General features: G+C 41.7%; 2 protein-coding genes across 2 annotated transcripts in view; one reads left to right on the top strand and one right to left on the bottom strand.

Annotated features, from left to right (window-relative positions):
* Positions 1 to 10,128, bottom strand: part of LOC136782957 (probable cytochrome P450 301a1, mitochondrial) — a 70,721-nt gene extending 60,593 nt beyond the window's left edge. The window contains exons 1-2 of the mRNA XM_066742738.1: positions 9,856 to 10,128; positions 8,769 to 8,942 (exon numbers count right to left, since the gene is read on the bottom strand). The gene's annotated coding sequence lies outside the window, so the exon portion shown is untranslated. The remainder of the gene's footprint in view (positions 1 to 8,768; positions 8,943 to 9,855) is intronic.
* Positions 10,001 to 27,337, top strand: part of LOC136782958 (limbic system-associated membrane protein-like) — a 48,501-nt gene continuing 31,164 nt past the window's right edge. Inside the window, exon 1 of the mRNA XM_066742740.1 lies at positions 10,001 to 10,141. The gene's annotated coding sequence lies outside the window, so the exon portion shown is untranslated. The remainder of the gene's footprint in view (positions 10,142 to 27,337) is intronic.

The following is a 27,337-nucleotide window of genomic DNA, read 5'->3' as shown; positions in this document are numbered from 1 at the left end:
ACACGATGCGTCGACGACCGACCAATACACGAAGAGACTGAGGAAATTTGTTTCTTGCAAACAATCGTGATGCAGAATGGAGGAAGTACTTCTGGGAAAGTACGTGCTGCACGAATACTAGAAAGGATTGTTAAAACGAACCACGGTCACTAAGCTACAGATTGCTCCTTGTAAAATGTAATATTCGAATTAAAAATAAAATGCTACGAAAAAAAGTGATATTCCAAGATCGATTTGCTCTATACCAAGCAAGCATATCTTAAGAATTCGAATAAATAAAAAGTAGCTTGGCTATTTTTCATAATTTCAATATTACCTATTGTGCTTACAGCTCTGAGGCAGATGTATGGAATTCTAGGCCAGCCTGCGGAGCAATATATTTCACTTGGATGTTGTATATGCTACTTTTAATACTATGAAAATACAGGGCATTGTGCAAAGGAAATCATTCAGACATAACGAACCGGTCGTTTCTCTTCGCTAAAATAATAACCTTTATCTTTATTACTCCTGACCACTCTTTTCACAGAGCGTTAAATTCAGCCTGAACAATCTACGAAATATTAACTTTCGTGCGAAATAAGCTTGCTAGTTTTTCATGTTTCCTTTTTCCTCCTCACTCGTTCCTCTCTTGCGTTGCTTTGCGATCCGCTTCATTCGCCTTGTTCGAGATACTTGGTTTGCATATTTTTGCCAGGCAAACAGGAGTGAATTTAGTCGTTTTACGACAAAGAGAGATAGATAGGGTGTAAAGGGGGGGAGGGGGGATGAACGATAAGAGAGAAACACACTGCACACGTCGCGAGTGAGAATACTAGGCTGCACGGCGCGATTTCCGAGCCGCAAGTACGGTTAAAATTGCGCAATAAACTAGCGTCGGAAATTAAAAATGTCGAGTCCTGCGGCAAGCATTGAGTCTGCTCGGTTAGGCGGAAGGGATCATTATTCACGCGAGAACCCTTTTCTTTCCCTTCGCCACCTCTTCGCGCACCCTTTTCTCCCGAAAGCTCGCCGTATAGGTAGCTCTCTCTTCCCATCCAGCTCACATCTCAGCTTCAACCCTCTCGAGCCATCCGCCAACCAGCAACATTTATCGTCCGCGCTCATTTGTCCTCGTAAAAAGAATCATTAACACGTACCGTGGATTTCTTATTCCCGCTACTCTTTTCTTTCCACCACGAGAGCCCTCGCTCGCTTTTTCCCCCTTCGGCTCGACCTTCGTGTTTCCTGCTGCCCCTCCCCGCACCCCTGGCAACTTTTCCCCAACCCCTGCCACCTCGCCGCGTAGCGAATAAACCGCGCGCGGAGCCGCGAACGCATAAATTCTCGCGTGAAAAACGCCGGGTGCTTAGCCGCGCTGCAACGCGTTCCCAAGGAGAAATATTAGAAGGCAACTGTAACTCGTTACAGCCGCGATGGTAGCCAGTACACCGCTTGCGGTACACGTAATATCCAGCAGCAACGGCAACAGCAACTGGCCAAAGCCGGCCACCACCGCACGACCCGACCACCCCGCAGGAGACTTCTGCAGCACATACTATATATATTTACCCCTCAACACGACCAACTTCGGCTATCGTTCTGCGGATCACTGCACCTTAGGAGACCTTATAGAAACACTTATCACCGCTAACTGGCTCAACTACCATACCGTACCCCGTTTAGGAATATACATGCATTTATATATGCCTGTCTGTGTAATTGAACCCAACCGTTAACCTCGGGAATAACTGTTCAAACCTAATGTTCTGCTAATTCCAGTTTTCCTTTATATTCCAAGGGCATAAGAAACTGACTGACTTGGATTCTCCGAACGCGGAAAGAAACGCTGCTTTTACGATTCCTTCGGTAATGTCCTTCCAAGAGAAGTGGAAATAAAGAAAATTATTCCGTCCTGCTCGAAGCGAAAGAACAAACAGAGAACAATTAGAGGCATCGGTGATAACACCCTCCGAGCGTAGAAACTTGTTCGCTCCGAGTTCTCGCTCGACCTTCCGTCATCTAACGATGATTCGCAGCGTTATCGCTCCATCCGGAAATTTCCAACAGTTCGATATATTTCCCATAATTATATTGACCCGGACGCGATTCCTCTCGGAGAAAGAACTGCGAGTTGCGAGTCTAGTTAAAATAAGAGCGGCGTAAAGTTTTTCAATTTAATTCCACGAACTGTTACAATTGAATCCGCGGAAAATACTGCGAACCGCAAAACAAGACACGCGGATGGTTTGGGGAGTGGGGATAGGGGGGAGGGGTGGGGGGGAGAGGGTCGCACGCGAGGAAAAAGTCATTTTGGCGCGAGCATAAAGACGCAAAGTACGTACTTCGCGGTACTCATTGCTCCAGCTCAATGGAACAGGGTTTTATTTTGGTGCGCGCGTAACGGACTACGGGAGGGACTACGCGACGGTCAAGAAACTGGTGGTCACGATCGTATCCTGCTTTTACGATCCCGCACGTGCACCGAAACAACCCGGCCCACCCCCTCGCCACCCCTCGCTTCTCTTCCACACGTTTGCGCATCTGCGACTCGACCGCACTCTGATTTTCTAAATTACCTGCAGGTGCACCACCGTTATACCCGCTTGAGCCATCGCATTCAACTTGGCAATTATGACCAACTAATGACTTCTGTAACATGCAATTTTGGCCCTAATACAGACGAGAAATAAAGAACAGTGTGGAAACCGATTCACGTTGCGCGTATAATAGAGCAATATAGCTCGCTGCGACCACAATAAAAGGTGAATGTAATTGCTGCTGATATTCAGAAATGCGAGCAGCGAATGGGGAGCCCCGCAGCAACAAAGCAAATGACGATTAATGTCTTTGGAATAAATATTCCTTGTCGGAAGGTCCTCCACTCTTTTGTCGTGCTTTTTCTCGCGGATAAATAATAGCTAATGGGATAAAGCGGGGATTTATGAGCGAGAGAGTGTGGAATCGGACGGAGGGAGCTCGGATAGGCGATCGCATTAAAATGCGAGCTCACGCCGAGGTCATGATTTATACAGAGGAATCAGAAAATGATAGAATCTGAAAAGTCTGGCAAAGAACAATTGCACTTAACTCGACGTAACGTCCAGCGTGCGTATGTGCGTCCTGATTTATTGGTCGTCGAGGCATATTCGAGGGACGACCATGAAACCTTCTTACAGGAACTTTGTACCCTGCGTGAGATTGGTGACCGTGCATGAGCAATAAATTGACGGTATTGTTGCGCAAAGCTCGATGAAAGTGCAGCGAGGCGGTCCTGAATTTTCGGTTCAAGTGGGTCGTTAACCCTGTGACGTCACGGGCGTTCGCTTACATTTAAAGTACGTATCATCATATGCGTGCGAACATCGAGTAATGACTCCGGTATATGCATCCTGATTTATCGATGTTAAAGAAATATTCAAGGGATGACCATGAAACCTTCTTATACAGGACCTTCGTATCCTGTGTAAGATTGGTGGTCGTTCATGCATGAGCGATAAATTTGCAATATTGTTGCGCAAAGCTCGACGAAAATGCAGCAAGGCAGTCCTGAATTTTCGGTTCAAGTGGATCGTTAACCCATGCAGTGACGTGTCACGAGTGTTCGCTCACGTTCGAACTACGCATCATCATGCGTGCGAACATCGCGTAATGACACCGGTATATGCATCCTGATTTATCGTTGTTAAAGACATATTCTAGGAATGACCGTGAAAGCTTATTGCACAGGACCTTCGTATCTCGTGTACAAGACCGGTGATTGCACGCGTGAGATATAAATTGACAATATTTGCACGTATCGTAATATTCGCGTACATATGACGATCGACGTAATATCCAACGTACGACTTGATTTATTGGTCCTAAAGGTATATTCGAGGGATGACCGTGAAACCTTCTTACAGGACCTTCATATCCTGTGTAAGATCGGTGACCATGTACGGGCAATAAATTGACATTATTGTTGCGCAAAGCCCGATAAAAGTGCAACAAGGCAGACCTGTATTTTCGGTCCAAGTGGATCGTTAACCCAGTGGCGTATCACGCGCGTTCGCTCACATTCAAACTACGTATCTTGTACGTGTCATCGTATATGTGTAATATCACGATGCGAAGGATAGAACGCGCGACGAGTCATGGTTCCCTACGTGTACATGCTAATTCGGCTTACCGCTGTCCGTTAAATTACTGTTTCCCCCTCCCTCGTCCTCACAAAGATACACCAATCGATTATTCCAAAATTCGATTACTCTATCGCATCCCCCTGTTATTGCGTTTCAACGTGTCGAACGAAACACCCGGCTAAATTTCATTTCCACTTATCCTGTCACGCAAGAAAGACAATATTTGATATTTCAAACGACAGACTCCCAATTCCTTGGCCACATTCTCAATCTTTCGCGTATTTTCTCGCAATATGCTTGCTACCAGCCATGTTCCAAATTAGTTGCTGGAAGAATATACCAGTTTTTACTCTTTTTTGCAGTTTTTATCTTACAATGGCATGGAAAGAGGATAATAAAAGTCGGTATGCAATATCGTGGTGCTTATAACTGCGAGGCTATACATGGCAATATCAGAGCGTGGACTGGAACGTTTCTGAAGACACTCTGCAGCGTTGGCATGGAGGACGGTATCGTTAAAGCGAGAAGTAGTGGTTAGGGTCTATCGTTTCATGCAGCGATTGGAACCAGTGTCCATATCGAGCTGATGGTGTCTAGCCGATTAATGTTGCGTAACGAACGTTCCGATTCATTTTCCTGAGCAATAGCTTCGTAAGAGAGACATACTTTCCGCCCTCTGCAATGAGCTTTCGTAAAACTATTGGTAAAATCCTCGGAATGGAGCCAGGAGGAATGATGCAAATTTTGGAAATTAACGAGCCATCGCTTCTATCGACCAATGCGCTATACAGCTGCGTTTCGAATTTGTCCTCTCGAAACTCGTGGCGATGCTCAAAATCGGCTTAAGTAACTCAGCCCGTACATATGCGGACAGGACTTTGCAACGTCTTAGCAAAGCCGCTGCTAGTCGAAGATAAGTCACTTTTGAAAGAAACTTATGCGTGGCATCCGCCAAACTTTCCTGATTTCCACCTAGTGCATCTGGATGTAGAGAGTTATCCAGAAGAGCGAACAACTTGTAAACATTACTTTCAATACCGACAGATTGACAGAGTCAGTTTTCAATTCCACTTGACTAGTACAAACTGTGCAGGGAGAGAACATTAGTGAAAAGCCCTGACGAGACGAACAGCCCTCTTTCTTGATAATTTACATGAATGATTTTGCCTCGTGACACGTATGCACTCTTAGTACAATATACCAGCGAATGGTTAATAGCGATTCTCACCTCCCTTCGTAAATCTCACGCAACGTGATTTGCCGCCTCCTTCCCGTTGAGGGAGGAGCGAACAGGCTGACAGGAGTTTGAAGTCAACGTGGGGATTGTGTAGTTAGAAAACAAGCCGAGGAGAGGATCACGCGTGGTAGACTTATGGCTGGAGAACGCTTGACAAATACCCAGCCAGAGCTTGCATAATCTTATGGAAACGCGAACAAGGCAGATTTAGATTCAGCAGACCTTAAAGGGCAAATTCGCTAATTTGTTATTTTTATAATTACAAGGGGTAACAGTCATGTTTGTACAGCGCAAGAGTAAAGAGAGTAACAGAAACACAGTAATAATTTTCTAATGAAGGGAAGGGAATATAAATAAAAATAAAGGGTGTAGTTATACAGTGACATGTGTCCCAGTATATATAGATCCTCGAGGGAAGCAGTGGCATACATGTTTTACTAGGATCCTACCATTGGTCAGCCCTTGTAAGAGGGGTGTATTACACGCACCCGTGCCATTTGGCTTTGCTATAAAATTTCTTAATATCAGTTTGATGCGATGTAGCAGCCCATTAATAATTTATCCCTCGGTTAATTTGTTCTGCTCTTCTGGGAAAAGTATCGGAAGGCAACAAGGCAATATTCTTGCGAAGGGTGGTCTGCCAATACAATGGCGTGATCCCTTCCGAGGAATAAGAGCTGGAGGACGAATGGTGGAAAGTGGCAAGGTTAGACAGATGTAGCCAATGTTTGCGTAACGAAGAGAGCAAATGTGTCAGGCGTGTGCTCGGTCTGATAGAGGAAAGAGTCTGTATGATGATGGGGTAAATAGGAGGAGGGGTAGCAACAATAGAACAATAAGAGGTCGAGAGAGGGCACAGGGGAGCGAGGGGGTGGCGGCTGTGAGAAAGTCTGAGAGAAATGCGAAGACGCATTTCGCGGTGGTTTCTGTTGCACGAACGAAATTGCGGCTGTTTATCTGAACCAACCGACAGAAATTCCATTTCATCTCACGACAGCATTGCTGCCGTCGCGTACCTAAACCCACCAACCATTCCACCTCGTTGTGACTCTTATTTATTTCATTCGCACCATTCCCCTCCCTGATCTAACTTCACACGACCTCCCACACCATCGAGTCGCAACTCACGCCGCGCGCGCTCTTCCCCTTTCTTCTCCCTTCAGATTCCACTACCGAATTCGCTACCACTTCCCCCAACGAGATTTTCATATTTCATTATTTATTAAACTACTTTCTGGCGAACGTTCTTCGCTTATCGCGTGAACCAATCGGTCTTCGAAATTTTAATAAAACTCCTACAACCTTTTCCATGCAATATTATTAAGCAATAAGTATAAAAGCTGTATATATATACTATAGCTATTCTGGTTTCAAAGATCCAGACAGCCGTGTGTCTGCCCATCGTTTCGCATCTAGCTCAAAGAGCCAATGCGTTCTACGATGTTCCGAATGCGCTTGACATCTCACAAAGATGCATTGCTTCCCTGTGGGAGAAAGTTTCCCAGGAGATAAGCAGAGATTTCGAAATGTCGTTTCAAAGGTCACGCTATTTCCTTTGAATATTGCATTATTATTTACGTCGCTGCTTACATATTTACACACGCGACATGCTACTGGGCAAACAACACTTGTAATTCTTCAACCTTACGTACAGAATCTGCTTTTTTATACGCTACATAGACTAATTTGCAATGTATGGAATTAAATATGCAATTCGACTTTTTCATCGAATTTTCGACAATTATTTTTGTACCTTGACGTGAAATGTATAATGAATATGCTTCTCGCGTATATAAATAATAAGTGAAAATAGTGTACGAGCCAGCGAATATAGGATGAGAGGATGTGAGAGTATATTTTTCACCGTGGTATTATTATCAGTAACGCGTCAATCATGATTTGTATATTCAGAAGGGTCAATTTTCTAGCAGAGCAGTTCTTATCAACGTCATTTACGCCCCGCTTAGTCCGGCTCCCGCGAGGGAAAAAATGGTGTCGGTTCACGAGCCTCTCGAGCTCCATGTATAGCTTAGTTTTAGCTGCTGATCTACGGGAAGTTTGTGATGCGCAGCCCCGTGGAACCTGCGAGGCCTTTGCACTTCTCTGAAATTTCACGTTCCGCGACCACCAGAAACTTATAGCCTAACCCCCACAGTCCCGTTTCCTCAACCGAATCGTAGAGTACCATTCGTTAACAAACTTCACTCTCTTCTTCCTAATCATTCTTAGCTCTCTCCCCACCCCTCATTCCCTCTTACCTCATAAACTTCACGTAGTCTTTACGATTGTGTGGTTCTGCCATTCAAATAGTTCCACGAATGGCCTGATCACGTAGGGATTGGCAAAACTCTAACTTTATTCAACCTGAACAATTGTTCGCTCTCCAACTTCGACTACTACTTTCATTTTCGAGTCAATTAACGAATCATAGACTTCTAGTCCTGTGCTCTATTTGTAATAATTATTATTATATAAAAGTTGTAAAAGGAGAAAAAGGATCAAATATCAATTTTTCTAATGCTGGAAAATTGATTTGAAAATATGAGGAGAAATCAAGACGCTTGACATCTCATATTGATGGTATTTTTGCCTTTCGAAAGAGAGAATAGAAAGATATTTATGCAGTTTTATTTGTAAAGAGAGCGGTTATTAAAATCGAAAAGAATAGTAAGGAAGAGTAGAAAACGGGAATAGAAATAGAATAAATGACATAAGTATGCATTGCCATAATAAAATCGTAAAGGTAGAAAATAAAATATGAAGCGTGTATGTGACAAGAAGAGTGACAGTGATTTAATTCATTCATCAAAAAAGTTAATTTTAAAATTCCTATATTTCTATTATGTAGAACAATTTCATTAAGAGCCTTGAGCTAAATTAACCGACGAGTGAAAGTCGATAAAAGATATTTTCGATATTTTACCCAGCAGTATAGCCGATTTCTCCACTTTCAGTAAAAATACTCTGCCCAAAGAGGTCGATCTTAAAGAAGGCACTGCACATCTTCGACGAATTCCGAAACGTTTTTCTTTAAGATGTGTTCAACGGAAGAATTTACAGATCTCACGAAATACTGGTAAATTCTTTTACAGTTGAACTTAAAGTTAAAAAAAAACAGAAAAATATGAAAATTATGTTAAAATTAACGAAGAAAAAGTGATAGTAAAGTTTTTTAGCACATTTCTCTGAAAAAGCTCTTAACAAGCTTTTATGTAAAAATAAATGGAGAAAAATTTAACTTCGTTCCTCCTGGGCAATCCACTTAAGTAAATAAGCATATAACAAATATAATATTCTGGTTAGGATAATGAAAAGAATAATGTTTACTTTTTTGCTGCGGAAAGCTTTAAATATTACAGTAATGTATACGCGAGATCCATCGTTATCATTTTCAGTCTAATTTGATAAAAATATATGTATTAACTTACACGAGAATCCTCGCCAGCTCTCAGACTGTTGCGGTAGTGATCCATTTCGAAGGGAAGTCCGTGGAGAAATTTTCAATGTTTAAAAGATTCAGTAAGTTTTAAGATAGGTATAGAGATAGCAGTTGGTTGGTAGATATAGGTGCTTGGATAGGCAGGGGCACACTGTAGTGTCAGCTTGAATTAATAATTAGATAGGTAAAAGAGCAGACCGTATTTTAAAGGTGCACTGAATAAGACGGTGAAAGGAAGAGGGAAATAAAAGGAATCGGGGCCCGACGCCCTTGATAAACCGGATCTCGCCGAAAATTTCAGATCTTAATTGCGAGGAAATGGGGTGTAATGACGTGAAATATTGCCCAGAAAAAGATGCTGACTCTTATTACGGCCCGGCGAGCGCCGAACCTTTTAATCCAGGCCCGTTGGAAAATGCTGACACGCCAGTTCCACTGCCAATCTGTTACGGCCACGAGAGAGTATTTCCTCCAAAATTTTCTTTACTCTAGCTCTTTCTTTTTCTTTTCATTCTTTATTCACTTTGCACTCTGCATTCTCTCGCTCTATCCCTATCTCTCGCCTACCGCGCTACATTTGCATCGTCCTGACCCTCTCACTCTCGCGCCACTCGGCATCCGATTTTACCAACATTTTCCACCCTGACGTTCCTACACCCCCCAACCCTCCTTTCCACCAACGTCCAAACTATTTGCGCCTCATAGTCTCTTCCTAAGAAGCAAACAATTTCATCCCATTCTCAAAATATATATGAACCGATTTTTACATTGTTTGAAAAATTTTCATGGATTAGAATAAATGCACGTGACCTTGAAAATTCATTTGTAATAGAAATAAGGGTAGGGCGAAATGTTGAATGGGACGAGAATGATGTGCGTGCGTGTGTGCGTGTGGTCTAGCTACGATTTGATAACACGCGCGTTCTCCGCTGGAGTTTGCTGGATTTCGGATGGTGTAAGGGTGAGATTTGAGAAACGAGGCGCGTGGTGCGCGTCAGGGCCGTAGCAGTCGAAGAGCCGGGGATAAGCGCAGGCGTCGTACCCCTAGGTAAACTTTCTTCAGTCGTTGCTCGAACCTGAAACGCGCGACTTCGTTATCCCTTCGAAAAGGAAAATACTTCGTTCCAACGACCACGCACCTGCGTGCCGCTTCTCCCTTCAAGGTCGCGTTCTGTACGATCGTTTCTTTCTCAGTGGGTACCTCGGTATTCGTCCCTACCCCACATCATCATGAAAACTTGACGAAAGACCTTCCATTGTTTCTCCCAATAATTATTTCACACTTCGGAGCGATTGCGAGTTCAGTGCACCACATATCGATGTTTCCCCTTTCAGCTTCTCGCCGGCGAAAACGTTATGAAGGTAGTTAAGACCGAAATCATTCATTAGTACTCTCTCACACACTGTTATGTTAAGTAATCTTAATTTCAGCCTCATACATATATGCATATGGCGTTACGCCTCTGTTTTATTTAACCGTACAATTAGTCTGATTATTAGAAATACAAGTGGCCGCAATTTAAACGCGAAAAGCATTCTCTCCTTTGTCGCCCTCATCTCGAATTCTTTTGTGGAATTGTAATTTTCAGAGACTAATACCATCACATTTCTTGACGAAAGCGCAATATTTGAATATTATTTTAAGAATATGTTGATTTAATGTAATACGAGATGTGCCATGTTTTTCTTTTTTCAAAATGAGTGGATTGTAATGCAACAGTCTTCTCTGCGTCACAATTACGTAGTGCAGTAATATTTCTTGAGATCAGAAAATTAAACAGGGCAATTCAAGCTTTACTTGGATATGGAGAGACGTACGAGCGAGTTAAAAAATTGTAGAAATTTTTTAGGTATTTTAGAAGTGACTGTAATTTATATCATTACTCAATGAAAAAGGTTCGATCGAAATGATTGAATTGGTCATTTAAATAACTTTCGAACGTTTTCTCCAAACTAGTTTACGATGATTGATATTTGGAGAAAAAGTAAGATGATGCGACATTTCAACGAAAATTCAGTGCATAAATGGCGTATAAAAAACTTTAATGGAGTCGAAAGCGTCCAAAAGCTTTTAAAAAGTTAAGTTTGAAAACGATCTTTAAGTTGAAAGTACCATTTCACGTATATGTCTACCCAAGTCTCTTTATCACTGGTCTTACACCACGGAGAGACTCGGTTAGACCACCATAACAGCATAATTATACCGGGAACAAAGTTTACCACTTGCTGGAAATTATAGTAAACCAGTAACATATGGTTGCTGTTGTTCCTACCGTTGGTTTATTGTAATAAATCAGAGAAGGTGCGTAAATTCTATTCCCACAAGCCAGAGTAGCTATTTAGTAAACTGCAGAACGTTCCAGTAATAAATATCACCTAATTATTCAAATACAATTATAACTTTTCAGATTCGCAATTTTGCAGCAATTAATGCTGATAGAGATTTTCATGATTAAACGGTTTATATATATTTTATGCTTAGACCGTAAAAAAGATTAAACCAGCTTTTCTCGACGATTAAAGCTCCGAAAGGTAGGGCGAGGCAAAAGAAAATTTTATAAAACAAATAAATGTAACGAGAGGGTTAAAACTGGGCTTTGAATGTCTGCCGTCCTGCTTTAGGGGAGCAGATACGAGTTTTTGCCATATTACAGCATTATTAATCGCGAAACAGGGCGCGGTGGCGCGTACATCGATCTACACCAGCTTCTATACACACACATATATGTATTCGGCCCATGGTAATTACCGAGAAAACAATTCTGTGAGACGCGGTAATTGCTCGGTGCGTCGCTTTTTTTACCTCGTTCGCTTGCAAAATACAATTGATACAAAATTTCGGTGCGCCACCATTCTATCCGCCAAACGCAATCGCCTTTCAATCGAATAAAATTTTTCAGTCGCTCAATTCCTGTTTTACTCGACAGCCATTTCACATCTTTCGACAATGGACAATGGCTGAATAAATTTTCACATCTTCTCCACGCTTTACCAGAGAGGAAGGCTTTGGCTTCGTGAATAACTCAAAAGTGCTGTGCACATCTCTGATCTCTTTCCATAAGACCTTGCAATCGCTTAACTTCTATTTTGGGAGAAAGGTCGACGTTTATTGCGTACGTCCAGTATTTCCTGATGGAGAAGAGGGTGAGAAGAGAGAAAGAATTAATTCAAAACCGAGTAGAACGAAACCTGCACACCTTATCCTATACGTCACTGATTCTTCTTCCTTAGAATCAGCTGGTAAGAGCAGAAGAAAACTGGGCTGGCTCCCAGTTCGTCATGAAAGAATTTAAATAAAAGCTCGCTGTGGTTATTGTAGGGACTGCGTTCTAACCTGTTATAAGTTGCCTTTCTCATCCTTTCCTTACTTTCACGACCAAGAAATCCCGTAAAAAGCTGCCCGACATCTGCAAAACCGGATAGACCCTTTCCAATTCTATCCCTCGACACGAAAGATTCTTTAGCTTGAGAATTCTCCCTCGTATCCTTTGCCCATTTGCAGGCAACTGTGACCCACCCATCATTCTGCACTTTCCTCCAACTCAAACATATTTCGAATATATTCTCCTGTTTTGTCCACCCTCCCTAAAATTGATATATGAAATTGCACTGGGACTCCTGATGTTTTTATAATTCCCTGTCACAAAAACTTTTTATATTAGATTTTACAAATGATAAAACTTACTTCCTGTAAATACTGCTCATACACCTAAATAATTCAGAGTCATATTATTCGAAAGTCCAGGCTTCTATAACCCCATAATCAAACACTCGATTACGTTCAACAAATAGTAGATCAATTGTACATATATTGTACTCATAAAACAATATTTCATTCGTTCCATAAATCAAATAACTTGCGCTAAACCCTTGCTGCTGTTATTTTCTCTCTTTTGTTTGTTCAATCGTTTTCAGCTGTCTGGCGTAAATATCACTTAATAAAAATTATTATTACCACAGTGTCTTGCGCAAACGTAGATTATTCCCTATCGTGGCGAAGAATCGAATATTAGAGGCTTAATTTCGTGCCATTAAGAAAAAAGATGGCCCATAAAGCATCGTGAAAATCTTCCAGCAGGATTACGAAACGTGAGTTTGATTATCTTGTTTTATTAAGATTATATGAGTAACAGTATAATAGGTAGGAATCTAAGGGTGCCCTGGCTTTATCGCTGCTGGTCTGATTAATGATAATAGGATTCGCATAAACAATTCCACATGAAGGATCCGACTCGGCATATCATTCGGACAGATCTTACTCGATGCCATATACCGAGACAGCCTTCTATTCAGAAGTCACGTGCGGATTCGTCCATAACTATCGGCTGCCCCCGTGAACTATACGAGATGTCTATCATCCCAACGATTATTATACGAGTAGCACTACTCCGAACAACAAACGCACAGGATTTTCCATACTCTGATAATCCTTATCGCGAATACATTATCCGCTGCGCTGTACCGATATATCTTCCCTTCGCAATGTTCGAAAAAACTATACAACTGCAAAAAATCCCTCCCGTAATCTTTTTCAGCGCCTCGACGATAAAGATCAAAATTTTCGTTCTATATTTTCTTGAAATAAGAACTGAAATACTGCTGGGTAAAATAGGGTCAATCTAAAAACTGCTTAAGATAAATAGAATTTTATATTAAAATTTCTCATCAGCATTACGTTTCGGGTCTTGGTTAGAGATATGTATCCTTGCACAAACTTTGTCTTCGGGAGGCGAGTACACACACATAGCTTATTTTGCAAAGAGAATACATAGTGCAATTTATATTTTATACACGATAACTACAGTAGCTTGAGTAGATAAACCAGCGGTGCATCCTACATCCACTTCTAATCCATGAAACTAAAATGACACACTGTGCAGAACATCTCTTACATAAAATAGAAGAGCCAGCTATGACGTAGTATGAGCTGCGAGAGATTTATCCATGAGATTTTTTCAGCGAATATAAATGAGAAAACTTGGACGTTTCTTTAATGAAAATGCTGCTTGCGCTTGATCCTGATCAATCCTACCTACTTATCGTCTTTGATCCTATAAAAATTGTAGTGGCTGGAAATTTGCCAACGACTTTCAGTACAAAATATCTGTACTAAGTTTGCTCGTCTCTAAAAATGTGATATACTTGAAAAACTAAACCATGCAATAAATGATATAAACTTTTATATTGTATACATATAAATTATAATAGATAATCGTAGATTACGAAGGCTAATGAAAATCAATATTAAATTAAAATCAGACTTTATCCAATATGGTAAATTTCATTATCTAGCTCATTGGTCTAATTTAAATTCCAAACAGTAAAGCATAAGTCAATATTTTCGAAATTGATTGAAAATGAGTTTGCAAAACTGTTAACAATGTGCTCGTCGAGAGTATAATGGGCAATAGTGGGATGGATTAGACAGATATTTCGTTAGTTTCAGGCAAGTTTATTTCATCCGCTGAATTAAAGTAGAATTTGAATATATTTCTCTCCATAATACATCTTTGTGCTACCAGAGAGATAGTTGGAGAAGAGAAAACAAACTTTGTGGGAAGGAGAGAGATACGGTTGCCTCGTGGATCGGAGCAAGGCTGGATCGTTAGCATAGCTCGGAGATGAGTTTCGGTTAATTTTACGCTTAGCACCTAACGATCCACAGTTTCAACAGCCCTCGGGCAAAACGGGGCACACATCCCTATAGGACTGACAGTGTCAAAAATTGCTGGGAACCTCATCCCAACTCTCATAACTTTATCTCAGCATTCAGGCTTACTTACACTGATGCAACCCCAACTAAATAAACCTTGGCCAATGCTCCATTTCTGCAGCATACGTATCTACTTCAACTGGGCATCGTGACCACGAGAACAGTGTATCGTCCTTTATGGTGGTCGCATCGAGTTATCAAGAGAACGCTATGCTTATCGCAGTTCGCCATTCCACCTGAGAATACGAAGAACGGAAGAGCCAATTGACCGCTTTGCGCAAGACCTTTCCGCAACAGAAATTTAAGTTCTGAACTTGATAGGTATGACCTGGAAATCGACCCATGCGCGCGACTCTTCCGAGCTGAGCCAGCTTCCGCGAGAAGTGATCCATAAAAGTAGCTATGACGCACTCATTTAAAAAGCAACCTTTATCCCTGCTTTTTCCAGAAAAACTCCTCAACAATTCCTTTCCACATAAATACTTCTGAATATTTTTCTACTATTCCTCATCTTTCTCTCTGTCCCCTCTCGCATATCCTAAATATAATTGCAAGCAAAGGTGCTGTCTCTCTTGTCGCAGTTGTGCTATAATTTATAATATAACTATATATCATACCGGAATTAATTAAATTATATAGGTTCAAAGCAGACGCACAAAGTTACGTGAGTAAGTAATGAAGTAACAGATTTGGCATCAATAATTAATTGGTTAAATTGCGCCACTCGGTGCACTAGAATCCTAAGGGCTGACTGACAAACTATTTGAGTCTAACTATTGCAATCGAGAATTCTACGAGTGGCTACCTCCACTGGCAAAACGGAAGCAAATGTTTGTCTTGGAAAAACAACGTCGATACTTCACCTTGTCAACCTTGCAATTCTTCTAGCAAGGATATTGCTTAAATAATGAATTTTTTCTACAATCGTAGAGTCGATGTTATTATCGTAATTCAATAAAATCGTCTGTATTATTTTGAGTCGTGCAGACCATTAAATAATTTCACAGCACAGATATATTTTTGATTGAGATTTTTGTTATTTTTACCCTAGCACCGTTAATCCCTGGCGGTATCTAATTAGTGCTTAATAGAACTTCCATTACTTCAGATTATGAGAAAATGAGAGCATTTATTTATATTTATAGATACTTAATTCCTTCTGGCAGACATGATGATTCAAACAATCAGTAGGAAAAGAAGCAATAGTTTACCTGTGCACTCGATGGAGAACGTCAGTCAAACGTGTCGGTCTAGCAACCACGAAATCCACCGATATAATCGATCTGCTTTCCTAGCAAGGATAATTGAATTACCCATAAATTGAGATCAACGCACTGCAGTCCGAATTATATGCGGTGCTTCTAATGGTCCCAATTCGACTCGTTCGTTCAGAGCATTAAATGACAAAGACACATTCGTCTAGCTCACACAACATACATATATATACACATACACGCAGTCCTATCGAAAGAAGAAAGTTTTCGACGAAATTCCCCCCAGAAAACGAATATCCTCAAATATATAGATAAATGAAACTTTAAATAATAAAATAAAAATTCTATTTTAAACACTAGCATACTAAAAATCCGATTGCTTCTTGCTTTACGTATATCTGCGGTATTACAGAAATAAAGAATAAGTGTTTTTAACGCGGTCTATATAGGTGGCTTCCTGTTTGCGGGCAAAGTGAAAATGTCGGGGTCTCGATAGGGGTTGGGCGACCGCGAATCCCAGCATTTATAATCGGCGCGCCAGTGGAATTAATTGAATCAGTCGTAAATTGCAATCGTCGAAGCTGCTGCGAAATTGCAGGATTCCCCCGTCGCTCCGCACCCCGGCGATGCGGTCTGTCGCGTGAACGACCGGGGACGAGTGGGTTTGTGTGCGTAGCGGGGGATCGTGTATGTTCCGCACACGTGGCAAGGGTGTAGGGTGGAGGTAGAAGGTTCAATGTGCCGCAGTCCTTTCATAATAACCGAGCGAGCCTACGCGAGAGCAAACATATGTGACTGGCCGATTTCCATATACAGCTAGCTCGACCAACGATGCCTCGATCCTGTTTGCTTTCGATTTTATCCAAGCGTAACCGCTGCGACTCCAAGCGGCTTTCAGCTTTTCCTACACTGTCACCAGCACTGAAAGCCCCACGACACACAACTTACGTTTACACGCGGTCATAATAATACCTCTTTCGCGACGAATCTTGTTATCTTTCCACGTTACACCGTTAAAAACTACTCCCCTTTTAAAAAGAACGATAATACCTTGGCAAACATTTACCCTATCACTCTTTTCTCACCTGCTTTCATGTTTTCTTCCAGGTAATCACATTAACAATCAGATATCAATCCAGATTAATGGGGCTTTCTATACGGAATGGGAAATTGTACAGGGATTTCAGCGCGAGCTTTGGTATATGTATATATAATCGTACAATCCGTGCATAACTGACGAGGAAAGAATAAAATTAGGCGTGAATCGATTCTTTAACAAGGCTTGGGGCAGATTTTGCCAAATAAAGACGAGGAAGTGCTGCATGGATATGAATAAAAATGAATGATAGAAAAATTCCTTAAGATGCAATATTCATGAGGAGTTTAGAGGAGAGGAAAGATTTTTGCATATTTAACCACGTCGATTCTCGCGACGAGCTTTATCGGAGCTTTTTCTTGACAATTACATAAAAAATGTAAGCAGGTGATGAATATTGCGTCGCGATATAATCGATAATCCTGATTTGGTCGAATTTCCTTTCTTTTTTTTCCCCCTATCCTTCAACGAGTGGCTCATTGTTACGAGGTGCACGTAGATTCGTGTTTCTGAAGGTTTTCTTTCCAACAGGAGACGTTTGCGATGCACGAATCGAGCAACAAATTATTCTCGTTTGTCAGAGGCTTCGTTCGATACACTTGATCCGGAGGCACAAGCATTGGCTGAACACGGTGCTATCATTACTTTACCCTCTACCCTCTGCAGTGACGAAGTTTATATAGCCAGAGGAGACTAGAATGAATGATGGTCGTACACAACCTAGAAGAATCGTCATTGTACCATTAACGTCAACGGCTAAAGTGGAAATCCTCAGGGTAAACGCTCCTACCCACCTCGTCGATCTTGATAATGGATATCAATTCGAGGCTTCGACTTATGCTGGCCCCATATTGCTTTATATTGCGCCAGCCAGCCAACCAATATCCCCCCCCCCCCTCCCATACCTCTCCCCTCCCTCGGCTAGACTATACAAAAGATTGAAAATCACTCCAAGCACATGACTCCGATTTAATAGCCCGATTCTCCATCTTTATTTAATATTCAGTATTTTTACTACGCGCTCGAATACAAAATACAGCTGTTATGTAAATCCAGCACTATTCTTTTTGATGTTTATCGCGCTTTTATACGCGTTATTTTTCCCGTTTCACTTATCGATCATGGGCTTATGTGCAAAAAAACCTTTCACGGCTGACTAAATATTTTAATCTAGAGATTCGAACGGTACGCGTAAAAATTTTTATGAGAATTTGAAGGGCTTATAAAGTTGGGAAAAGTAAAGTATGAAAAATCAAATATATATAGGTACGTATAAGCCCACGCGAGAGTCGTGCTAGCTACGTTGAATCGAAACGGTATATATGGACACGGATAAAATAATTTTCTAGCCGATATGCATCATCGACAGATTCAAACTGTCACATTCATCGTACGGCCAATAGATATAGCCCTCAGATTTCTAGTTGATTTTAATCACATTTTTCAATGCGAATGTCAGTCGTCGAATCATGGTCCAATTTGAAGCTCTGGAACAATGCGTCCGTCGTCGCTCTATTTTGAAAAATCTCCTGACCACTTATTCGTCATTTTTCTCTCGTGTTCCTTGTCCTCTTTTAGCTACACACACACACACACACACACACACACATATATATATATATATATATATATATGAAATTGCTTTAATCGAACAGACGATTCTTCGTCAACGATTAAATCGGAAGCTCCTATTTAAGGTATAGGACGATGATATTAAATTTATTGAAAGTTCCAAAGAGTCCGGTCTTTGCCCGTTCAGTTGCAACAAGTTTTGCTTCAGCAATTCTCTTTAATACCATTTTATTAAAAGAAAAAGAAGTTTGGCATCCAATAAGATTCTCTGCAAGCTCCTTGCAGAATGCAGCAAAAAGAAAATAAAAAGCAGTCCGAGACGCTATTGGAGTATCAAAGTGTGGCAAAACTTAAGCGATCGGGACGATCACGTGCGCAAATTTTCCACTCCCATCCACTTTGGAAATAAAAAATGCTGTTGGGGAGATAGTCAAACGAGGGTGGAAAAGTCAGGGATGGGGTCGACGGGAAAGCGAGAGGGAGACAGCTGAGGCTATGCGAGGGAAGTGGGCCAAGGAATAAGGAGGCAATCTTCGCACGATTCATTCTACCGAAGCCTGCGCTACGTGAAAACGAAGCGCCCAAAGGATGCAGGCACGAAACAAGCAAACTTCCCTCCAATTCTGGATGGCCATTTTTCCTCTCGGCACGCACGAGAAAATCCCGGTGCTTCCGTATTCGTCGACCCTTCGAACACACGTGGAAATCTTGCCGAATCCAATTTGGTCGAGAGGGACTCCATTTTTTCTTCCGTCTCATCCTCGCTATATAGTATATACGTTTATATACTGGAACTTGTATCTGTTTCTGGCTGAAAGAGCTTAAAGAAAAAAAGCTTAGACGTTCGTTGAAGCTTATAACTATATACACACACACACACACAGACCAAAGAACGATTTCTCAGAAACGTCTAATAGTCCTAGCCCCTCCTCAGCTGCCAGCTTATACTCAAACTTTTCGCTTCATAATTGATCCTGTTAGCTTAAAAACAATATCTGCCAGTCGAAATCCTGAATAAACTTTTAGGACTTCCAATTAGACGAGTAAAAAAAGCTTTCGTGCAAATTATGTAATTTTACGAGTAACTGCGGGCTATAATCTTATATAGTTTTCGATCCTGGGATATTTTCATTGCAAACCCAGTGAATTTCTTGGAACCAGAATTTCTATTATGCACTCTGCCCACGTAAAACGAAGGCTTTCTTATTCCCAATCCTCTGCAGGCAGAGTCCTTTACGCCTCGACCTCGTGCAGTCAGATTACACTCACACACTCGCGCATTATCCTTCCTCTCCCTCCCCCACCCATCCACACACCATCACTCTCACTCTCTCTCTCTCTCTCTCTCTACACTTTCCGGGAAGTACTTAAAGCGCTGCCTTCTTTTACATCCTGGTAGTAAAACCCGCGAATATACGATAATTTTATGCAAACGGCTAGCAACGACTCGTGCAACGAGCTAGCAACTCTGTCAAATTACCCCTAAGCGTCCTGGCGCCACCGCCACTTACAGCTTTTCATATGTATCCGATACTGAATTATTTTCCTCTTTAATACACCCATTGACATCTCGATCAATCACATCAATAGTCGAATGACAGGCAGGTGCTTAAAAAATCACGTGCATTTTATAGTTGTAATATTAACAAATTCAGGAAATAAATGATGAACAAACAGGACATGGTTTGATGCGAGAGTAATACCATTTAAAATAGTGTGCAAAATTCTCAGAATTTTTTCAGAATTTTTATCTGCACATTTTATTGTTTACGAATGAATGAATATATCAGCTTTTACACAGACTCTTTACGAGAAATTTCTATAAAAACTGTATATTTCTGTCGTGATTTTTTCATGATCGAGTTTCCGAAATTTTTTACAAAAAACAGTAGCAATATTTTATTTTTTAAAACAGAAAGCAGTTGATGTAAATTACGATAATTTCTTATAATTTTTCAATTTCTATAGTCAACGTCCCATATTAACCGAAGGTTTCGAATCACCCTGATCAAACCGTTCGTTTATTACATAAGTTTAATTTAGGTCGCAACATGGTACGCGCCTCAGAAACAGAGAAGCCGGGGCTTCGACCTATTTTACTACTTAATCTGTCAATATTTACCGAAGTAGTAAAGCCTGGGAGGCAGTCGGCAGTCCCGTTTACACTTCACCGACACATTGGCGATGTAATGGATCAAGCTTTCCCTGCATAATAAACGCAAATACATATTTTGTTCCGACACGTTGTTACAATCCGTGACAATTGCAAAGTTGATTCATCGTTGGCCCCTCCCTCCCCTCACTGATTAAACATTCACTGGTAAAACTGATACAGAGCAACAAAACTGGCCAGTATGCCAAAACACGTGATATAATTTAAACTCTGGAAAAATATATAGTATCGTTTCACGACAAGTGTAAAATATATTTCTAGGCATATATATAAAACCTTTAAAAAAAACTTTATTTACGTCACATTTGACCCAAATTCCAGACAATCATTACATAAATATTAATCTGCGATATGCAACTCGAAAATTTAATTAGCATCATATAGCCAGTTAAAAGTATTAGTAAGTTTGTGCAAATGTAATCGGTTCAGGATACTTTGCTAGTGGATGGAAGGGGCAGCATTCTCGATAGGAAAATCTAACGATCGATGCTTATCGTTTCTGCGTTAATAATCTTTGCACACCGAGCGCACTATCAAGACGGTAACGATAATGATTACGGTAACGATAATGTACACCCAGATAAATCTTCAGGTGGTTTTGCTCGAATTCATCCGCGCCAACGAAAGCATGCCTTAAAGGGAACTATCGATAAGCTATCTGGCATCTCGCTGCACTGCGGGGCTACTTACGCCCCCCCCCCCTCTTTCTCTTCCTTACAACTGACCTCACTCTTCTCACTCGCAAGATAAAAAGCTTTCTTTCAACTCCCAATGAGTACCTAGCTCTTCAAATATTGCGAGTCTCCCTCGCTGTGACTTTATATCCCACTTCTAAAAAGCCATATAAACCGAAGAAAAAATAATTCCTCTCGAATTTAACAGAAGCTGCAACAATCAAGGACGAAGGATAAAAGTGTACAAAAGAAGAATACGAGAAACGTTGAGTATATCACGAATAGTTGTTACTGCTCCTTTGATCGTTATCATCCAGCACTCCAAACCTTTAGCATCTCATTAGCATTCTCTTTCCTCCGATTATATCTGTAACAGTATATATATATACGTTATTGCTATCCAAGAGAAATTAAAGCGAAGAAGAATTTCGTTCTGCTTTTGACTCATGCTTGCGATTAAAAGTTTGTTTCTCCGATCGATCCATCGAGAAGCACCGGGTAATAAAGATTACTTATTTCATTTCCGGATATCAGAGTGGTCCTTCCGATCGTAAAGCGAAAGCGGTGACCCACTGATTGCCACGCGTTACGAGCAAAGTTTTCTCCTCGCCAGCAGCAGCGCGGCACAAGCCGCGCCTCCCATTCACCAGCGAATTTTACCGGCGGCGGCGGCACGGCGAAATTTTCAAAGCGTAATTGGCCAACGATCGATAACCTCTTTCTAACCACCGTCAAAAGGCTAACGGGCCAACGAGAAACTTTCCGAAAGTTTCAGCCAAGAATCGACGATCGCAAGTTTTTAATGTCACCATCCGGTAGAATAATAATAGCGACGCGAGGGAATATTTTTCTATTTCTTGCCAATTCTTCGCGATTCTTGGCAACAAGCCTTATTAACACTTGCACCAGTGTAGATGATAACCCAGGGGACCGCTAACGCTACGCGACAAATTGTAGGGATTGAATTCTTCAGCAGTGGTATATATTACAACTAGAGAGCAGAGCGGAACATCGGTCGACTGGCGAACCATTTACATAAACGTTATCTCCGCACGGAGATTTAACGATCGATAGATCCTGCGGCTCTCCTTTTCCACGCATCGGCTTCGCGAATCAGGATTTAACCGGAAGAGCTTCCGATTCTGCCTCTCTATCTCTTTTCACCGCACTCGCTCCCTTCCTTCTCCGAACCAACCCCCCACCACCACCTGCCAAAGGCTGCTGCTCGATCGGGGTCAGCACTTGGATTTCACACTATCTATAATGCAGCCCTTCCGAATGGCTCGGAATACGAAAGAGCTCGAAATGAACGCGGCTTCGAAAAACAGACGTCGAACAGTAAGTCCTTGTAGAATCACAGTCTCCTTTCTTACACGTCACGTGCAGATAGAGCGGCTATAAACGAAGAGTTTTTAAAGAGACTCAAATACGAATCGCTGTTATATCGGATTATGCTTATTTTGCTCGTAACGATAACTTTCACGTGGGATCTATCGCGGTGGCTTGAGATTTTTCGTTGGGAAGAGTCTCTGCGAAGTCACGTGATTCTCTGGAAGAGTAACTTTTTGGGGACAGTTGGTTTTCGAGTGGCTCTTGTTTATCCCAAGCCAATAATTGTAACAAGCCTTCTACGATAGCAGGTCGCCGAGTAAAGCGACCGCAACAGCAAACGTCGAGTTGATCATTACGCAGCTAAATCCTGTCAAACCTATCCAGTTAAGGTTGAAGCACGAACGTGTCCTTCGCCCTGGGCCATTTTCATGGTTGGCTCGGAGCCTCGTTCGATCACCCACCGGGACACCTAGATGTCTAATATGCCACTCCAAATCAGCCTCGTTACCCGTCAGTCCTCCCACACGCCGTCCCACACCTTATTGGTCAACCCAAGGAGCTCCTCGAACCCCTGGAACCTGACAGGTACACTCTACACACGCTGCAAGAAATTGATTCGTTTACACCGCGACTAACTTCGCTCCGTACTTGCTCAAGAAAATTTCTATATATATATATATATATATACTGCGCTACACCCCGAAGAGAACGATTGAATTTCTACATTGTACAAATGTCTGAATAATCGTATAAATCTCTTCCTACGCTCTTTATTTTATTTCTCGCACCAGCGAGCTGGGATTTCATAAGTGAAAACGAAAGAAAGAAGATATACTATGTGCGAAAGGTAAACTTGGTCCGGGTAGTAGTGATTGTTCAAAGGGTTCTTGCGCGGAAAACGTGATTTTCTCGTAAATTTCTTTGACAGGACGGACGTCTATTCTGATTGAAGCTGGTGCGCGATCGATGAAAATATGATAAGAATCGATTGAGCGAGGTAGGCGTGCGTTGAATGGTGGTGGTAAGGTTTGGTGTAGGAGGACGGAGAGTGGGGGGGGGGGGGAGATGCAGGGTGGCGGCGTTCACCGGTCGATCAAGCCTCGTTTCCTGCAGCCGACAGCCACAGACAGGGAACGCGAGATGAGATCGGGAAGGCTGCCGTGTCTATTAGGAGGCTGCAGGAGTTTTATTGCCCGACTGATAACAGATGAGGAGTTTTACTCGGAGCTCAACGCCATGATTCATGAGCCTTCCGCGCGGGAAAACTAAAAGGGTACCACCGGTATATATACTTTATATATATAGTATATTCGTCTTCTCGCTCACACTTTCAGCCTGCAGTGAAAATCCTTCTCGGCGCGCCTCTGCGTCGATTCCCCACGGGATTCTCTTCAACTATATATATATATATATATATATATACGGAATCAGGGAAAACATATTGCGACTGACTCTTGGCGTCCCTTCACTCCTCTTTCTATCGCTTTTCCCACGAACAAACGGAATGTCAGCTCTCGCTTCTCTGTCAATCCGTCCGAATCTACAATCTGTGGAATTCGCTCTTTTCCTGCCTGGCGGTGATAGGGCATTCCGCGTGCAGCCTCGACTAACCCGAGTTACGAAAGCGAAGCGAGAACGAAGGGAAGACTGCTTCTGTATATATATATATACAGCTGTACTATATATATATATACCTATACGTAGTATGTACATAGTAGGGTAGCTCGAACGAATCCGTAACGTGACGGGACGCTGCTTGTCAAATAAAAGCAGCTCCCGCGCTTTTCCAACGCGCAGTGACATGAAGTAAAACTCCACTAATCAGGCAAACTTCCACTTAGCCGATGCTGGAGAAAATCAATGTCGACGCTTGCCTCACGCTCGCTCGTTTAACACGATGAAACTTCGTCCGGTATTCGTGCGGAATTCATCCTGGGCGAACTTTATCTTTCTCTCGCTCGAAAGAAAAATATAGCTTCCTTCTATGTCTGTGTGTGTGTGTGTGTATATATACAGTATAAGAGTAAATAGAGCTTCCACGAGATAAAATGCTTTCAATGGGCGAGCTAATCGAAGCTCTTGGCACTCTTAACGAAGAAATCGCTGGATGGGTTTCCATGAAAAATCGCGAGAGGATTCGATTAAATGGAAAAGAGAAACTATGCCGTAAGAGAGCTAAAGAAGAAGGGAGGGGGGGGGGGAGAGAAAAAATGAACAAAACAATAAAGAGTAGGAAATAGCGCGCGCGCGCGCGCGCAGGGAACGTGCCGGTACAGAAATCGATTCACTTCCGCAATTGAATCGAGCGACGATTTGTCCAGCGTTTCCGGCAATTTGAAAGTCGACGGGGCGGGGTTGCCCGGTGCTTCGAGAGATCCCACCCCCCCCCCCCCTCCCTCCCTTCTACCGTGTGTTTGTTAACGTACGTCAGTATACGGTTCGCACCGATTGCGATCGCTCGCTGTCGTCCAACTGGCACGCTCAGCCGTTTGCCTGTTTACGTTTACGTGCCGCGGCCAAGCTTTTAGCCTCGCTCTTCGTGTGCCGATCGCGTTTCACAGAAAACCAGTCGCAGTGATAAAACTTCACGGCCAGCAAGTTCTCGACACGAATGTCGCGCTCCCGACACGTTCAATTGAATTTGCTAGCCAGTTGCTGCGCTCGTAATTGCAGCATTACACTGTGTACTGGAGTAGTTGCACGATATATACCTGCTTTACTATTTTCCCCTACTTTTCACCCATCGCTTCTCTCCTCGCCTCGCACGAGCAATGCAACCGTTGAATTCCACGCTTTAGCAATTATTTCGGGAGTTCACGATCGACAGTAGGTTTAATGCATCGCACGTGATAATGAGCACGTGGAACGCGAGCTGCATGTCCACGCGGCTTTCGACGTTTCGTGCTTATCTACCGCAACAAACCGATACAAATACACAATCAGCTGCGATTGAAATACACTCGTTACCTTTTATTCCTCTATGATATAGATATCAATGTTTCACGTTCCAATTGAAATGTAACATATAGTGTATATATATTATTGTTTATATGTAGGTGTACATAGGTGCTTAAACGAGTGTTGAATTATTTATTTTTGACGGTTTTTAGCTACTTTTTTTGTTGAAACAATTCGAAATGGTTCATACCTGTTGGAAAATGAAATCTTTCAATTCTATCTCACTCTCCAAAATTTACAGTATAAAAGATTGTAAACAATATCGCAAATAGGAAAAATACGAGAAACATCTAATACGAGAAGTTTTATTCCAAATATTTCGCAGTTTGTTTAGTGTAACAATAGGTAATTGGCCAGAAAAAGATTCGGGAAAAATAATTAATAAACTACGATACTCAACTGGAAGTTGAAAATTGAGGCATATTCAATTGAAAGAGTTTTATTTGCCAAAATATTCCAACTACTTGTACAGTGCACCTCTCTCGTATAATATTTGCAAACCTCCCGTTCTCTCATGTTCGGCAAACTAATGTTTCGATTCATCAAGAAAAATATGAAAGGGAGAATTTACTTTTAACGGATCTTATTACATTTCGCTTTTTTTTTCATTATATTAACACGTAGCTCTTATATTTATACAGTGTAATCACTCTCAATAATTCAGAAAATACTGTCAATTGAAACGACAGCGACCACAAATCATGATACTGGAGGAGCAAGTTTGAAAGAAGAGACTTTTACATAAAATGATATATTTAATGTAAAGTAATGTGGAAGAAAGGGGCGTTATGAATGAGTGCAGCCACGAAGTGGTGGCGTCGACAAATCATTGTCCTGGCGGAGGAAGCCTTGGAAGTGAAAACAAGCGGCTTGGCGGCTCAAGTAGCTCGCTGTGAAACTGTAGCGCGCGACCCTCGCTGAATGCTAAAAAGATAAAAAAAAATCGAAATGTAAGGGTGGTGGTGTGTCTGAATGAAGACGTCTAATTCGAAAGGTCACACTCCAGCACTGACAAGCAACTCTCGTTCAATAACGTAAAGTAAATATATTATACACGATAAAAATCTTGCAGCAGTGGCTGTACTTGGTTCATTGGCCTGACTAGTCGAGTACTCGTACCACAGTAGTCCATCCCGCAGACACCTTTTCCACTTATCTATCAATACATTATTCACGTATTCGCCATATGTGGCTTCATTCTTCTGCATTCGACGTTTTCCACATTGGGCTTCTCAGGTTATAATAGAAAACTGATAAATATATAACACTCCCCTAACCATATCTTATTTAATCTTCTCTATTCCTTTCAAACCGGAAACGTTAAATATTCTATAAAATTAATAAAATCACTATCAGATTTTATCAGCGCAGACTTTTAACGGAATATTATTTCAAATTGATCCATCTTAACGAAAGTTAATCGCATTTTGATGAAATAGTAAGTCGGAAAGACAGAAAGCAATCTCTTGCGTATTACACGAAATTCATTTTCGTATATACATGTATATAAATAGTAGGGATGAGCGTGCGTCAGTGAGAATTCTTTCTGAGCCAGCAAAAACGAAAGACGAAAAATGCAAAGGTGGAAAAGAAGAATTCAGAGAGCCGAGAGTGGTTACATTTATGACGCTCCTTTCGGCTTCCGCTTTACGTTCTGACACTAATTTCCTAGCCACCGGGGCCTCCGTGCGAAGAGGGCTTTCCACGACAAATTATTTCTCGACAAAAGAAACGTCAACCCTTTCAAGACTTATGAAAAACAACCCAGTGTTCAAACCTCTACCAAATTGCTTCATCTGATTAGATCCAAAAGCTATTAATAAAAT

Source organism: Prorops nasuta, unplaced genomic scaffold (assembly GCF_024137725.1).
Source record: "Prorops nasuta isolate Cenicafe-Biocafe unplaced genomic scaffold, Cenicafe_Pnas_1.2 PNAS00031, whole genome shotgun sequence".
Classification (NCBI taxonomy): domain Eukaryota; kingdom Metazoa; phylum Arthropoda; class Insecta; order Hymenoptera; family Bethylidae; genus Prorops; species Prorops nasuta.
This window is presented reverse-complemented; position numbering and strand designations above follow the sequence as displayed.